The 14,757-nt window shown below is 50.2% G+C and overlaps 1 protein-coding gene across 9 annotated transcripts in view; it reads right to left on the bottom strand.

Moving 5' to 3' along the window:
- SGMS1 (sphingomyelin synthase 1) overlaps positions 1 to 14,757 on the bottom strand; it is a 922,685-nt gene that overhangs the window by 233,994 nt on the left and 673,934 nt on the right. For 2 of the 9 annotated variants that reach the window (XM_078642904.1, XM_078642905.1), the window contains exon 1: positions 13,080 to 13,685. The exons of 5 other annotated variants lie outside the window; for them this stretch is intronic. The gene's annotated coding sequence lies outside the window, so the exon portion shown is untranslated. Of the gene's footprint in view, positions 1 to 13,079; positions 13,889 to 14,757 lie in introns of those variants that run through there. 2 more of the 9 variants (XM_078642902.1, XM_078642903.1) reach the window with 2 other exon arrangements.

The following is a 14,757-nucleotide window of genomic DNA, read 5'->3' as shown; positions in this document are numbered from 1 at the left end:
TCCTCATGGGGGGTTACAAACGAGGACAAAGTGGAACTAAGGAGGTACAAGCCTATTAACACATCAGAAGCCACATTTACAAAGGGCAGTGACACAAGCCAATGAAAATTATGGGTGGAGCTTTAAGTCCATACTCGAATACAGCATGCCTTGCAGAGCAATGCCTCGCTGCCCAGGCTCTACCGAAAAATCCCTAAATTATGTATGTTCTGCCATATTGGTAACCTATGGGTCAAACATGAATATTATAGCTCTGTTTTTGTAATTTAACTATGTAATTCCAAAAGCAAATAATCAGCTAAGTTAAAACAGACCTGCAATACGGTGCTAATTTTTGGCAGGAGTGTGACGTCACAGTGAGATTCTTAGACCAGGATGTCTAAAATGCAGGCATGCTCCACAGGTTTCTACACAAGGTATAAGTATTCTGCCTTTCCTAGGATAGCATCTAGGGCAGAAAGAAATTTGGCGTCATAGTAGATACTGAATAAAATAAAGCAGCAGGAAGGCCTTTTTGTGTTCACAAATCAGTCCCTGGCAATTTACTTAAAAGCAATGACTGGCCTCTGGACCCCAGCATTTTTGCTCCTCCTCCAAATCAATTGCTTCACCCACAACTTAGAATCACCCACAACTTAGTTCTGTCAAGATCCTACCAACTTGTTTGTTGTGATTTAGGGGTGTCTGTTGAGAGCAGCTGATGTGTGGTGGCAGGGGGTTAGATGTAGCCAGGAAGGCAAGGAAGCGGGTGATGGGGTTTTAGAACAAGTATTGGAAAAGCCAATAGGTCTTGCTTATGCTGTTATACTGCTGAGCAGCAGGGCTAAATATTTGCAAACAAGTGCTTGACCACATCATAGCACTTTTTTTCTGTGGTGGGTGGGCAGCACAGACATTAGGTGAAAGGAAAGAAGCAACACAGATAAAGGGACGGTGGGAGGTAAGAAGCAATACAGATAACGGGATGGTGGGAGAAAAGAAGCAACACAGACTAAGGGGGGTGGGAGGGAAGAAGCAACACAGACCTTAAGAAGCAACACGGTCTAAGGGGGGGGGGGCACAACACTGAAAGAGGGGGTGGGAAGGAAGAAGCAACACTGACTAAGGGCGAGTGGGAGGGAAGAAGCAAAACTGACTAAGGGGGGTGGGAGGGACAAAGCAAAATAGAATACAGGGGTATGAAGCAAAACGGACTAAGGGGTGTGTGAGGTAAGAAGCAAAACGGACTAAGGGGGGTCTGAGGGAAGAATCAAAACAGACTATTGGGGGCGGGAGGGAAGAAGCAAAACGGACTAAATGGGGGTGGGAGTGAAGAAGCAAAACGGACTAAGTGGGGGTGGTAGGGCAGAATCCAAAACGGACAGAGTGGGAGTGGGAGGGCAGAAGCAAAAACGGACAGAGTGGGGGAGGGAGGGAAGAAGCAAAAACGGATTGGAGGTGGGAGGGAAAAAACAAAACCGACTAAGCGAAGGGTGAGAGGAAAGAAGCAACACGGACTAAGGGGGGGTACGAGGGAAGAAGCAACACAGACTAAAGAAGGGGTGAGTGGGAAGAAACAACATGGACAAGGTGGTGGGAGGGTAGAAGCAACCAGTGGAGGCCAGCACGGATATGGGATGGTGGGCGAGAGGGTAAAGAGGAATAATAGTTTTAAAAAACAGAAACAAGCATTGGCATAGCCAATAGATCTCGCATTTGGGGCCTTATAAGTGTTTAGACATGCAATAGTTGGTGCTGTTGCACCAAGGATATTCTGCTGCATAACTAAATACGCATAGGGTCCAAAAAGCAATACCTATTGGCTATGCCAATACATGTTTGTTTTTTGTTGCTGTTTCGTTTAAGTTGCCAGATCTACAATAGCTGGACATGGTTTTTGATAACAGTTCTTTGCATCAAATTAACTTGTTTTCTTTGCTCTGAATGTTGTTTCCATTCTGGTTGTAGGAAGTAGTCATTCCCGGAGGTGTGGGGGCTGCCCATGCGCCGAACTTTGCAAATGAGAAAAAGCCTGGTGCAGGCGCAATTTACAAGTGTCGAGTGAGTGAGCCCCAGGCAGCATGACTCACTCACACAGGAGTTCATGCACTGCACCAGCATACTCAGCATGGTTTAAGGAAATTCGACCCACTCCCTCCCAGGTATCGAACACATATTTACCAAGAAACTCTGAGAAAAGCCTGCCTGCTGCATTGACGGCTGGTGGTGTGTGTGCCTGGTGAAAGCGTGTACTGACAGCTGGTGGTGTGAGTGCCCGGTGAAAGCGTGCACTGACGGCTGGTGGTGTGTGTGCCCGGTGAAAGCGTGCACTGATGGCTGGTGGTGCGTGTGCCCGGTGAAAGCGTGCACTGACGGTTGCTGCTGTGTGCGCCTGGTGAAAGCGTGCACCGACAGCTGGTGGTGTGTGTGTGTGTGTATGCCTGGTGGAAGCGTGCACTGACGGCTGGTGGTGTGTGTGCCTGGTGGAAGCGTGCACTGACGGCTGGTGGTGTGTGTGCCTGGTAGGGAAGCGTGCACTGACGGCTGGTGGTGTGTGTGCCTGGTAGGGAAGCGTGCACTGACGGCTGGTGGTATGTGTGCCTTGTGGAAAAGCGGGCACTGATGGCTGGTGGTGTGTGCGCCTGGTGGAAGCATCGGCTGGTGGTGTGTGTGCCTGGTGGAAGCGTGCACTGGCAGCTGGTGGTGTGTGTACCTGGTGAAAGCGTGCACTGACGACTGATGGTATGTGTGCCTGGTTGAAGCAGGAGCATTCACAGCAGTAGAAGACACAAATGAAACTGACAAAGAGGGAGGGGGGATGGGGGGAGTGCAAGCAGAGGAGCATTCACAGGGATAGAAGACACAAATGAAACTGATGAAGAGGGAGGGGGGGGAGTGTGAGCAGAGGAGACAGATTACAGCAAAAAAACACAGATGGCAGCTGTGCACGTGCATGCAAACTGGAGGCCAGCAAAAACCTCTGGTGGCACTTTTAAAAGCACTTACTAAATGTCTTGAAGAGACAGCGGAGACCTAAAAAAAAATCACTTGCCTCCTCACCACCCGGTCCCACGTTACCTCTAATCCGCTAAACACTAAGCAGCCAGGCTCCCCTCAGCCCATCAAAACACTGGAATGCATCACTGTGACTGGTCTGAGCAATTTGGTTCGCTGCTCAGACGTGGACTGGGGGTCTGGCCATTTTCTCCACCCAGGCTGTAATGCAGCCTGCATGGAGAACATGCTAAAGTATGCATGACTGTTTGGCCGGCCCGAGAGGGCCGGGCAAAGCCTCATGTGCACTTTAGTGTGCTTACCACTCCCCCCTGCTCTGTCAGCAGAGCAGCCTCGCCCTCATGCTGCTGCAGCAGGTAAGAATAAAATTATAGCACTGTGTTATCATTTTATGTTTGCTTTCTTTTACGAGACGCTCATCTGCCTTAGCGTAGGAGCCCCCACTAAAAGCAGCACGGACAAAGGGGAAGTAGGAGGGTAAAAGCAACAAGGCCAAAGGGGGTGGGATGGAAGAAGAAGCACGACACAAAGAAACAAAAAGGTAAAAAACAGTACATCAATCACTATGCAAGTAGCAGGAGGACACTAATGAAGATGAAGCAATCAGTACTTGATCAGTGATCCACAAGAAAGAAGAGGAAGTGAAGCTGGCACCCTTTGGCCAATTAGGCAATCAGTACTTGATCAGTGATCCACAAGAAAGAAGAGGAAGTGAAGCTGGCACTCTTTGGCCAATTAGGAGTCAGTAACTAAGAGTGAAAATTGAGCCAACGAATGATAAGCAATAGGCAGGTTCTAAACTCCTTGTATAAAATATCTCTTGCAGACAGCGCATGTGCATTGCCTTAGGCAGGACCTAAACAGTGCCTGCAGCACGTTAATCTAAATCACTGGAGTCTAAGTGAGAGGGATGCTGCTGTCTGCATAACTCTAATGAAGACCGCTCCATGGGCCCTTCTGAAGATTGGTAGCCTGGTCCCAGAGCTTACCCCTGCTGACATCATCCTTTTGCTGAGAGGTGTATAACTTTAATCCAATCCAATCCAATCCAAAAATTCTTTATTTCGGCCACATAGGCCATAAAAGAAGCAATAAAATACATACAGATAAAAGACAATATGTACAATAAAAACCCAACTGGACCTGCAGTGTTTGGAAAAGCGTGGTAGAGAAGATTAACCAGACATTTTCTTCCTTATTATCCATGCTGCCGTTAAGAATTTAGAGACCGCAAACACAATGTGGCCCAGGGTATTAGTTTTCAGCACCCTGTAGGCTTGTAGATAGTTATTGAAGCCCAAATTCCGACATAGAGGGGCTAGCCAACGCCTCCTCGGGCTCCAGTAAGCATGGCAACAGAACATTATGTGCAAGTCATCTTCTTCCCTAACTTTACAGCATGGGCAAAGCTTGTCGCCCCCTAACGACCACTTGTGGGTAAAGACTTTAGTAGGGAGCGTACCAAACCTCCATTGCAGGAACAATTTCCTCGCCAGAAGGGGGTGAATAAAATCCATAAAAAGTTCAAAAAGATAAGAATTTTTGGATACAATAAAACGACCCGTCAGGGTGCCACTGTCATGTGCGCTGTCCATATCAGCAAGGGTTTTATTCTTGTAGAGCTGTGCCAGGGTTTTGCGCGGAATCCTTCTACAGCCCTGGGCAGGGTCATCCCAAAGGTCTGGCAAGTTCAGGCTGGAACATTCCGATTTGATGAGTGCCAGCCAAGGGATCTTACCGTTAACATCCAGCCTCAAGACATGTATGAGGTCCTGCCTGTAGTGATGCAACTCCTCAGTTGACCATAACCGATGCCAGTACTTCACCGGCTTCGACCGTAAATCCTCTGCGATTGACGGGAGGCCCAGGTCAAGTCTTAGGGGGAGGAGTGGTGTGCCTTGCGGGAGAGCAAGAAGACGTCTAAGAAAACAATTTTCCACCCCTGCCATGACCTTCCCAGCTTTATGGCCCCACAGCTCACTGCCATACAAGGCAGCTGCCTTCGCCTGAGTCCTGTACATTTCCAGGGCCGGACTAACAGGCTTAAAGGTGGACTTGTTGGATACCCTCAGGAGTGCGCCCGATAACTGAGATAGTTTCAGCCTAGATCTTGCCACCTGGGAATCCCAAGTCAGGTTTTCTTGGAGTGAGACCCCCAGGTATGTAAAGGTAGAAACCCTTTCCAGGCTGGTTCCCCCCAGTTTTGGATTGGGTCTGGTCTTGGTCGGAGGGTTGAAGATCATGAACTTAGTTTTTTCCGTGTTCACCTCCAACCCGTGTTGTCTACAGAAGTGGCCAAAACCATCCACGATCCTCTGGATCCCCATAGGAGATTTGGAAAGAAGGAGGGTATCATCGGCAAACATAATTGCCGGAACCCTCCTTCCTGCCAAAACCGGGGCATCGTTATCCCCGACAGCGTCAAGGTGTTCAATGACGCTGTTGATGTACAGACAGAAGAGTGTCGGAGCCAAAACACAGCCCTGTCTGACACCTCGGCGGACCGGGAATTTACCCGAGGGCCTGCCATTCCTCCCACACCTCACTACCGCAAAGTTGTTCTCGTGCAGTCTAACGATGATTCTAAGGAGATGGGGGGGAACTCCTAGCTTCTGCAAAACCTCCCATAACTTCCCCCTCGGGACGAGGTCAAAGGCTGACCTCAGGTCCACGAAGACCATGTACAGTCGACCTCCCTCTAGCGTTACCGTCTTCCAGTACAGAAGAAGGAGGCGAAAGATTTGGTCCATGGTCGACGTGTTCTTTCTGAAGCCAGCCTGTAAAGGGCTCAAGATGTCATTGGCCTCGACCCAGTCTAGGAGATGGTCCAAAATGAGGCGCGCAAAGATCTTTTGGGGCACATCTATGAGGCTTATAGGCCTGTAGTTGGAAGGGAGCAGAGTAGAGCCCTTCTTGTGGATGGGCACAATCTCTGCCCCCAACCACGACCCAGGGATCGCCATACCTCCGAGAATGGCATTGAATAGAACAAGAAGGTATGGGCCCCAGATATCCGGATGATGTCTAAATAGATCCCCGGGTAACCTATCCAGGCCTGGCGCCTTCCCCACTGCTAGACGTTCTATGGCAAGCTCCACTTCCCCCAGGGATAATTCCATTCCGAGCTCCTCGGTACCCAAGGGCTGATGCAGCTCCGGGGCCGAGCAGGGACTGGTATCTAGGTAGAGAGCCCCAAAGTGGGACTCCCATACCGCAGGGGCTATATTAGGCTCAGTCGCTTTACAGAGTTCCCCTGACCCATTATTTACAAGGGCCCAGAATTGCCGGGGGTCCCTGGATTTGAGGGCATCATAGAGGTCATGCCAATACTTCCAGTCCCACTCGGTCCTTGCGGCCGCCAGCACTGATTTATGGTGGTTCCTTAGGTCACGCACTTTGGCCTTGTCTGTCCCCTCCTTTATGGCTGCAATAAGGTCAGATTTTGCTGCCCTGCAGGCTGTGGTGTACCAGGTGGGGAGAGGGGTCCTTTTCTTTCGAATTGGGACCTCCGGATGAAATATCTCGGCCAAGTCCCTCACTAGAACCTGGTGAACGTTTCCCAGTTTCTCACAATAATCAGCAGTTCTTGGTTCGTTCAAGAGGGCCTCCACCTCCATAAGGCTTGGGAGCGCCAGCTCATATAGTTTCTTAATGGACTCTTCCGACCTCACAAGCTTTCCCCACTTGACTCGGCGCCTGTTTGTGGTCAGAAGCAAGTCCCCCATATCAGCCCCTTGGCCAGCTGGGGATAGGTCCGTCAAGGGCAAAGGGCACACAATATTTAAGCAGAGGGCGTTGTGGTCGCTGTCTGTCCTCTTAATAACCCTAAAGTCCAACACTTTAGGCCAAAGTGAAATGTCCACCATAATATAATCTAGCCTTGACTCATGGCCCCTCCTATTGAAAGTGCACACCGAGGGGGTATCGGAAGGAGTACGGCTATTACACGCCCTCAGCGCGCTATTCAAGGTAAGGGACATGAGTTGTAAGGCTAGAGGGGACCAGGCTTTAGGGTGAGGAGAAGAAGAGGGTGGAACCCCCCAATGGTCGTCCTCAGCCGTAAGGGCACCATCGAGTAGACCTTCCAGGGGTTCAAAGTGGCAATTGAAGTCTCCTCCAAGTACCACCTTGTAATCACCCGGAAGTTGGCCCAGGAAGGAAGCCAGATCATTTAAGGTAGGTGATTCACCTGGCGGGGCAACCGGGCGCGAGTAGACGTTAACAATGGCCCACGGAGTTTTACCAGGCCAAGTGAGCCGCACACACTGGATGTCCTGCGAACACGTACGTACTTGCTCCGCTTGACATCCAGTGTGACTCGCAATCCAGATTGCCAAACCACCAGATGGCCTCCCCCTCCCAGCCCATTTGGCAGGGATTTCAAATACTTCAAACCCTCTCTTAGTATGAGCGGCCCTCGCCCAAGTCTCCTGGAGGAGAAGGATAACACATCCACCTACCAGGGAGTCCCAATCAGGAGAGCCCTCCTTGTTCGCAATTCCCGCCACGTTCCAGGAGAGAATTCTCAGTCCTGGGTCAAGTGGCAGGCTGCTCTGAGCTCCAGCATGAGAATGCGGGGTAGCCATAGAAGAACCGACGTCTAAGGCGCCGGTTCCGCTGACAGCGGCGGCAGCACGACCAGCCCGCTCTGCCGCCCCTGTTTGCGGGATATGGGCTAGCCCGGTATCAAGTGGGGGACTTGGTTGGCACAGATTGTCAGTCGTGTCAGCCCCACGCTCACTAGCAGCCTGGGGCCGGGTTAGTTCCAACATAGGGATCACCCCCAAACCCACAGGGCTTTGCACCACATCCACCCTATTCTCAGGGCCAGACAAGATTGGCCTAGTTTGTGGTCAATCGACCTGGTCCAGACAGGAAAACCTATTGTGATGTGTGAAGTTTGCCTGCACAATTGGTAAGGGGGGCCTTGATCTATAACGGGAGCCATCTACTGCAAAGCCCACCCTGGTCCATCCCCTTTCACTCCCTCCCACCGTGTTGCTACCACTAGGATAGAAATAAGAAAGGGGTACAAGTTCTATTGCGGACTTGTCAGGCCTTACAAGCCAGTTGCAGATGTAGTTTGCAACGTGTGGGCTCCTAAAACTTAGGACAATGCAGTCCCCTGACCTGTTCTTTTTGGTAGTGCCGATCCACGGGATCCTCCTTACCATCAGAACCTCACCCTTCAAGTTTGGGGGCAACGGTCTATTGATACTGAGCCAGCTTACAACCTTATTGCGTAGGGAGTCTTGAGACTCCCTGCCACCGCCCGCTAGCTCAGGAACTCCCACCATGATTGCCGTGTATGGAACAGCTTCTGGCGGCAGATTGACCTCCCTGCGTCTGTCTAGGGGAGGAACACAACCATCACTTGGGGCGTTTTTAGGACCCACTGTCGCCCCTGTCTGCGGCACAAGCCGCGGCACAGGGGGTAACTTAGATCTCCTGGGAGCCGGAACAGGGGGACCAGGCACTGGGGGTAGCAAAGTGCGCGTCTGGGGGATAGACGCACCATTTGCACTAGGCAATACCCTACTGCAAGCCTGGGGTAATGTGGAAGGAGATACACTATTCCCTATTGATTCCCCGGTGGTTACAGGAACGTTTGAAGCTACGCCAAGGCTACTCCTAGTGAGGATATTTTCCCGGGACTGAAGTAGATTCTCTATAGCCTCTAATCTAACTGTGATGGGGGTTAGCAAGTTCTTGATAATAGCTGTGAGGGAATTAATTGCTGCATCTGAAATATTTGAAGATGGCCCGCCAAAGATAAATGGGCTAGCCGCCACTGGTGATAACACAGGAATTGGCGAGGCCCCAAGATCCAACCCAGACCCAGATAAGGTTAGCTCAGGGGAGACCGAAATATCTGTACTATCTCCGAGGGTAGATGCAGATGCAACAAATCTTGCCCTTTTTGCCCTCTTTATTTCAACAGGCCTTTTCCTTTTTAGGGGCTGAGACACACCACTGTCTACAGGGACTGTTGGCAAGGCCGGTTGGCCCGCTTCCAGCGTGTTTAAACCCATGTTATCCGTGACAGCAGAGTGGTCGGCAATCCCCGTTGACCGTGGGGAATCCCGGTCCCTCTGCGTAACCGGAGTTCTTAACTGCCGGAGTACCGACTCAATAGTCTGATCGATACTATCCAGCAGAGACATGTGGGTAGCGTCCGTGGTGATGGGTGTACTAACATCATTAGAGGCAGATTCTCCAAGGTCCAGGAACACACTTTCAGGTCCCATCTCAGAGTGTGAGTCCGTGGATGAGTGACACTTACTGATTTGGGAGCTTGCCTTAGGGAAAAAATTTTCCAGGGTGCTTGTGCCATGTTGCACCGACTTACTCCTTAAAGCTCTGGATGCCATGGTGAGGTGGATGTGGAAAAATTTAGCGGGGGTGTTAGAGGGGTGGCCCGGTCCGGTCTCTTCCGGCCTCTAACGGCCTAGAACGGCCCGCTCTTTGCCCCGGTGACCGCCCCGCGCGCGTCCCGCTGCGCGCGTGAGGAGATTCTCTTTATTGTAACAAGGGGGGCGTGGCACTGGGAGGGGGCGCGAGGCGCGGCGGGAAGAGGAACCAGCTGGCGCTGCCAGATGGACTGCTGGTCCTCGCAGTCCCGCTCGCCTCCGCTGCGGCCGGTCCAATAGAGAGCAATCCCCCAACTTGGTCACAGCGCCCAACCACTCCTGTGGCAACGAAAACGGCAACAATCCAACTCCTGGCACGAGCGGCACCCGCGGAGCGGGGGCCGCGAGGAGTAAAGTACACTGCTAAACAGGGGGGCGTGGCACTGGGAGGGGGCGCGAGGCACGGCGGGAAGAGGAACCAGCTGGCGCTGCCAGATGGACTGCTGGTCCTCGCAGTCCCGCTCGCCTCCGCCTCTCACCTCCGCTGCGGCCGGTCCAATAGAGAGCAATCCCCCAACTTGGTCACAGCGCCCAACCACTCCTGTGGCAACGAAAACGGCAACAATCCAACTCCTGGCACGAGCGGCACCCGCGGAGCGGGGGCCGCGAGGAGTAAAGTACACTGCTAAACAGGGGGGCGTGGCACTGGGAGGGGGCGCGAGGCGCGGCGGGAAGAGGAACCAGCTGGCGCTGCCAGATGGACTGCTGGTCCTCGCAGTCCCGCTCGCCTCCGCCTCTCACCTCCGCTGCGGCCGGTCCAATAGAGAGCAATCCCCCAACTTGGTCACAGCGCCCAACCACTCCTGTGGCAACGAAAACGGCAACAATCCAACTCCTGGCACGAGCGGCACCCGCGGAGCGGGGGCCGCGAGGAGTAAAGTACACTGCTAAACAGGGGGGCGTGGCACTGGGAGGGGGCGCGAGGCGCGGCGGGAAGAGGAACCAGCTGGCGCTGCCAGATGGACTGCTGGTCCTCGCAGTCCCGCTCGCCTCCGCCTCTCACCTCCGCTGCGGCCGGTCCAATAGAGAGCAATCCCCCAACTTGGTCACAGCGCCCAACCACTCCTGTGGCAACGAAAACGGCAACAATCCAACTCCTGGCACGAGCGGCACCTAACTTTAATCTGTTTCCATTTTCTTCAAAGAAATCAAACAAAATAGGCATTCCTATTGTCACCATGTTTTTCTCACTGCGACACAAATTACTAGCAAATTCATTATGCTTTCGTCAAGCTTGTGGTGTTCTCCCTAAACAAATTCACAGATCAAAGAGCATTTCACAGGCTGCCTCTGCAGGGACTTCAAGTCTCTTCCTAGAATCCAACAAATGGTGCACTAATCTATCCTTTCCATGAAGATTGTTTGTGTTTCGGCGCGTCTGGGATCGCGGCTAACCACATCATGAAGTAAAAAAACCTTGTGGATCAAGTTCAATACCGATCCAACCTCCACTCCCCAGATCAAGGATGCTACAAATCGAATCTTCCACCACCAAATGCTTTGGGAAAGCCATCCACAACTTCAAAACAGGGCAGATCTAACCATAGCCCTCACTACTGCAACAACTTCATTGACACTGGACGTACCAACAAAAATGTAGGTTAACTGTAGACAGTGCAGAATCAGGCTGCTAGATTACATCACAACCTTAGTAAACAAAACTATGATCATTAGAGTAAAGAATTTCACTTTTGTATTCATCGTAGATGGGGCCTAATGTGACCAAGAACTATATCTCCAAGACAATTGTCACCTAAATACATGGCAGTCAGAGCTCTTTGATCAGCCACCTATAAACTAATTCAACAACTCAAATGTGGCGATAGATAATCAGAGGTACACAGAACAGGACTCTGGAACAATATGAATCCCAACTTGACAGCAGAACCCAAACACTTGTACTTGAAAAGTCCTCTGATAACGGAGCTGCTGGGGCTGGCATCTGAATGAGAGAGAACCAGTCACGCAGAGGGTAACAACTGAATACTACAGGTGAAATCTTCCATGCATTTCGTTACACAACTGCAACAACTGAGCTTCCACTATTCTTGCTGTACATCTACCGCTTCGAAGTAAACAAAAGGTGACACCTTCGGGCTGGAAGAAAAACTTTTAAATAAATAAACTGCTTTTTATGCATGTACTGCAGAAGCAGTTAACCTTCTCTTGCCAAAGTTCATTCACCCCTAAATCAGGGACACTAGGAGTTGTTCAATGTATCCATTGTGTTGGTGGAAAAACAATCACATATAAAGGAAAGTATTAGGAGGCACAGGGTGGGGGTGAAGGGCAGAAAAACAGAGGTGGGGTGATAGATAAAAATATTTGTACACCGAGACAACCCAAAAAAAGGATCACGAGGAAAAATTGTTGAGTTAAGATGGTGTTGCAACTAAACCACTGCTACACAAAAGGCAAACTGAACCGATTAACATAAGTAATCAGGAAACTGTTTCAGAAAACACGGACAAAAAACTCTAAACAATTTTAAAGAGCAGTTTAGCTAAGAAAGGGCACTTAAGTGAGGCACACTGATATATCAGCTGTAAACACAAGTACAATAACCGAGATTATGAAAAATATTTTAAAAAACAGCAATATAAGCTAAAGAATGGAAGCACTGAACATAAAAAGTAACCTGTTGTAGTAGGTGAATGCACAACAATACACAGTGGGCAAAACTGGACTGTAAACAACAGGAAGACTGTCACAGATTGGGACGTCCTCCAGGATGTGAACAGGAGATGCCACGCCACCAACAGAGATAAGAACACCACTTCGCCGAGGACACAAAGCAAAACGCACTTTAATAAAAAAGCTGCCAACAACAACATTACTGTTTGAGCAGGATTTGTTTATTTTTATCTGTGTGCCTGCCAAAAAAGCTTCATTTCTAGCGCGACTACCACGCCCCGGCCTATTCTGCTTACAATAACTTTTCCCATTCAGTGAAGTAATTTTCGTTGGGGGGGGGGGGGGGCGCACCCCCTCCACGCTGAAAGTGCGCTTTTATCCATTTCAAAGTTCAGACAAATGTATTAATAAACACGTTGACTCAAAGTGGTGCATTTCCTGAATAACAGTGAAAAACGCAGGCAACGCCTGATGACAGATCTCAAGTGGTCACGTCAGGTGTGGATTCCCTTCCCCGGGACTGTTTACCTGGGCATTCTGGAACGTGTGGTTGTGTATTTATTGCCATGGCGAAATGCACGTGTACAACCAGACGTTTGGCATTTCCTGGCAAAAAAGGTAGTTAACTTTCCAGCAACAACTAGAACTGACATAGAAACGACTGCACGAGCTTGTGACGCCTGGCAACTTGCGATCTTCGAGTGCTGACTCACAACTGATACACACTTACTGGTGATAGCAGCGGTGCGTGCGCTACAGACCAGATTTCCTGGAACTCGCAATTCTTTCCCAGGACCATGAACCTTTAGCCCTGTACAATAAACAGCAGCTTCCATTTTCATTAAAAATAAATAATGTCTTTCAAAGGGAAGAGCAATTCAACATCACGCAAAGAGGAGGTCTCTCGTTAACTGATAGAGCTATGTGTGTATATATCCTCGAGCCACAATCAAAACAGCAACACGAGGGTCCGACTCAAAACCAACCCCCATCCCCACAACATTAATAGACAAGAGCCGGATTATAATCAAAAGTACTTACAATGCCTGTTGCTCAGCAAAAACTCGCTCCGGGACCACAGTTGACACGAAGAAAACAGACAGCAGCACAAGGGAAAGGAGCTGTAACCCTGTTACTGCTGCCTGATGTTTCACGCACGGAGTTTGTTTACACTACAGCATGTGACCTAAACTTGAACGCCGTACGCTTTACGGAAACGTTACCGGTTTCCAAGGCAGAAGAAGTGAAACCGCAATAAACAAGCTTCTAAAGCAGGCACAAGCATTCCTTTTTTGCCCTTTTTTCAGACTTGTCAAACTTGGCTTTGGAGATGTCAGGCTACGCACACACGGAGACACTTGGGCGGTTTCGGCTATTTGAAAGCGCGAGCCACCGACACACACCAGCCAGCAGGAAATAAAATATGTCCACAGCACTTGGAAAGTGAACAAGCACACACACAGCTCGGCGTTCTGGATTGCAGGGTTCACCTACCAACAACAGGGCGCTTGCGGGGCCGTTCCCCCCCTCCGAAGTGGCAGCCTTCCGACTGAACGGCTCTCCGCTGTAACGCTGTTCTATGAAGAAGTGGAAAAAGTGTTTAGCGGGAGGCCCGGCCCAGCCCAGCCGAGGAAGCCCGCAGTGACTGACACATGGGGGCGGATACATATCCGCCTGTGCAGGCGCGAGGCGGACCCAGAGCCGCCCGCGCCCCTCCCAGCCCGGGCTCCCCACGAGGAACGGCCGGCCGGCCGGGGTGTGTCGCCGAAAGCAGCCTTCATGGTATGCTGGGACAGGGCGCACTTGCTTTACCAGTTCCCCTTTTGTTTGAGAACGACTGCCAAGGCGACGGGTACATTCCTGTCGTGTAAGCTATGACTCTTCCTTCACCTGAGGGGGCGCTCTGTTCAGCACATGACGTATGCTGCCACGCAAAGGTTATTTCCAGTAATCGGGTCAGAAGCTTAGCTTTTTTTTAAAGTCATAAATGCAACTTGAATTTAATTAACGGCGCTCTTCTACGAAAACAGCTTCTACGCGAGTAATCATTTTAGACTTGGAAAAAAACAGCATGTAAACACTATAAACACAATTCCTCCCTAATGGATGCCATATGGCTGCTTGAAGTGGAACACAATAGCATGCCAAGCATGCCATAACACCAGTTAGTAAATGGTTTATACAGAAATCAGATGTGCCGTGGTGTGTGTGTTTATATGTGCATTCACAGAAGTTTCATTAATGTCAACATTTCCGCACGGAATACGAGTGAAATTGAGAAGGAAGGGGAGGGCGCAAGCAAGGAGGTTCAATGCAGAGTAATAGTACAGTAGCACCATAGTGCGTTAACTATACTTTTTATTGTCCGTATTTATGAATCACATTTTGATAAGGAACTCCATAACACCCCCAAGGACAAAGGAAACAGGCGCTGACGTAAGGCATATTTCAAGTTAAAAAAAAAAAGACCAGGTTGAGTGACACCATCTTAAGACAAAGTCACAGAAAGAACTCTCACTTGTTTTTGTAGGCACTGGGAGAGCCATGTCATGTTATCCACTCACAACCATACTCCCATTCACCCACAACACGCGCTCCCGTCCACCGCCCCCACCCAATTGCCAAAGGCAATAGCTCACTTTAGTTTCCCATTATCTTTGCCCACAAAGTTTTCGAAATATTGTGTTCCTAATTTTAAAACAAGCATTTGCAATGCAAT

This window comes from Lissotriton helveticus, chromosome 5_1 (genome assembly GCF_964261635.1).
Source record: "Lissotriton helveticus chromosome 5_1, aLisHel1.1, whole genome shotgun sequence".
Taxonomy (NCBI): Eukaryota; Metazoa; Chordata; class Amphibia; order Caudata; family Salamandridae; genus Lissotriton; species Lissotriton helveticus.
Note: the sequence above shows the minus strand (reverse complement) of the source record. Positions and strands in the feature narration are given on the sequence as shown.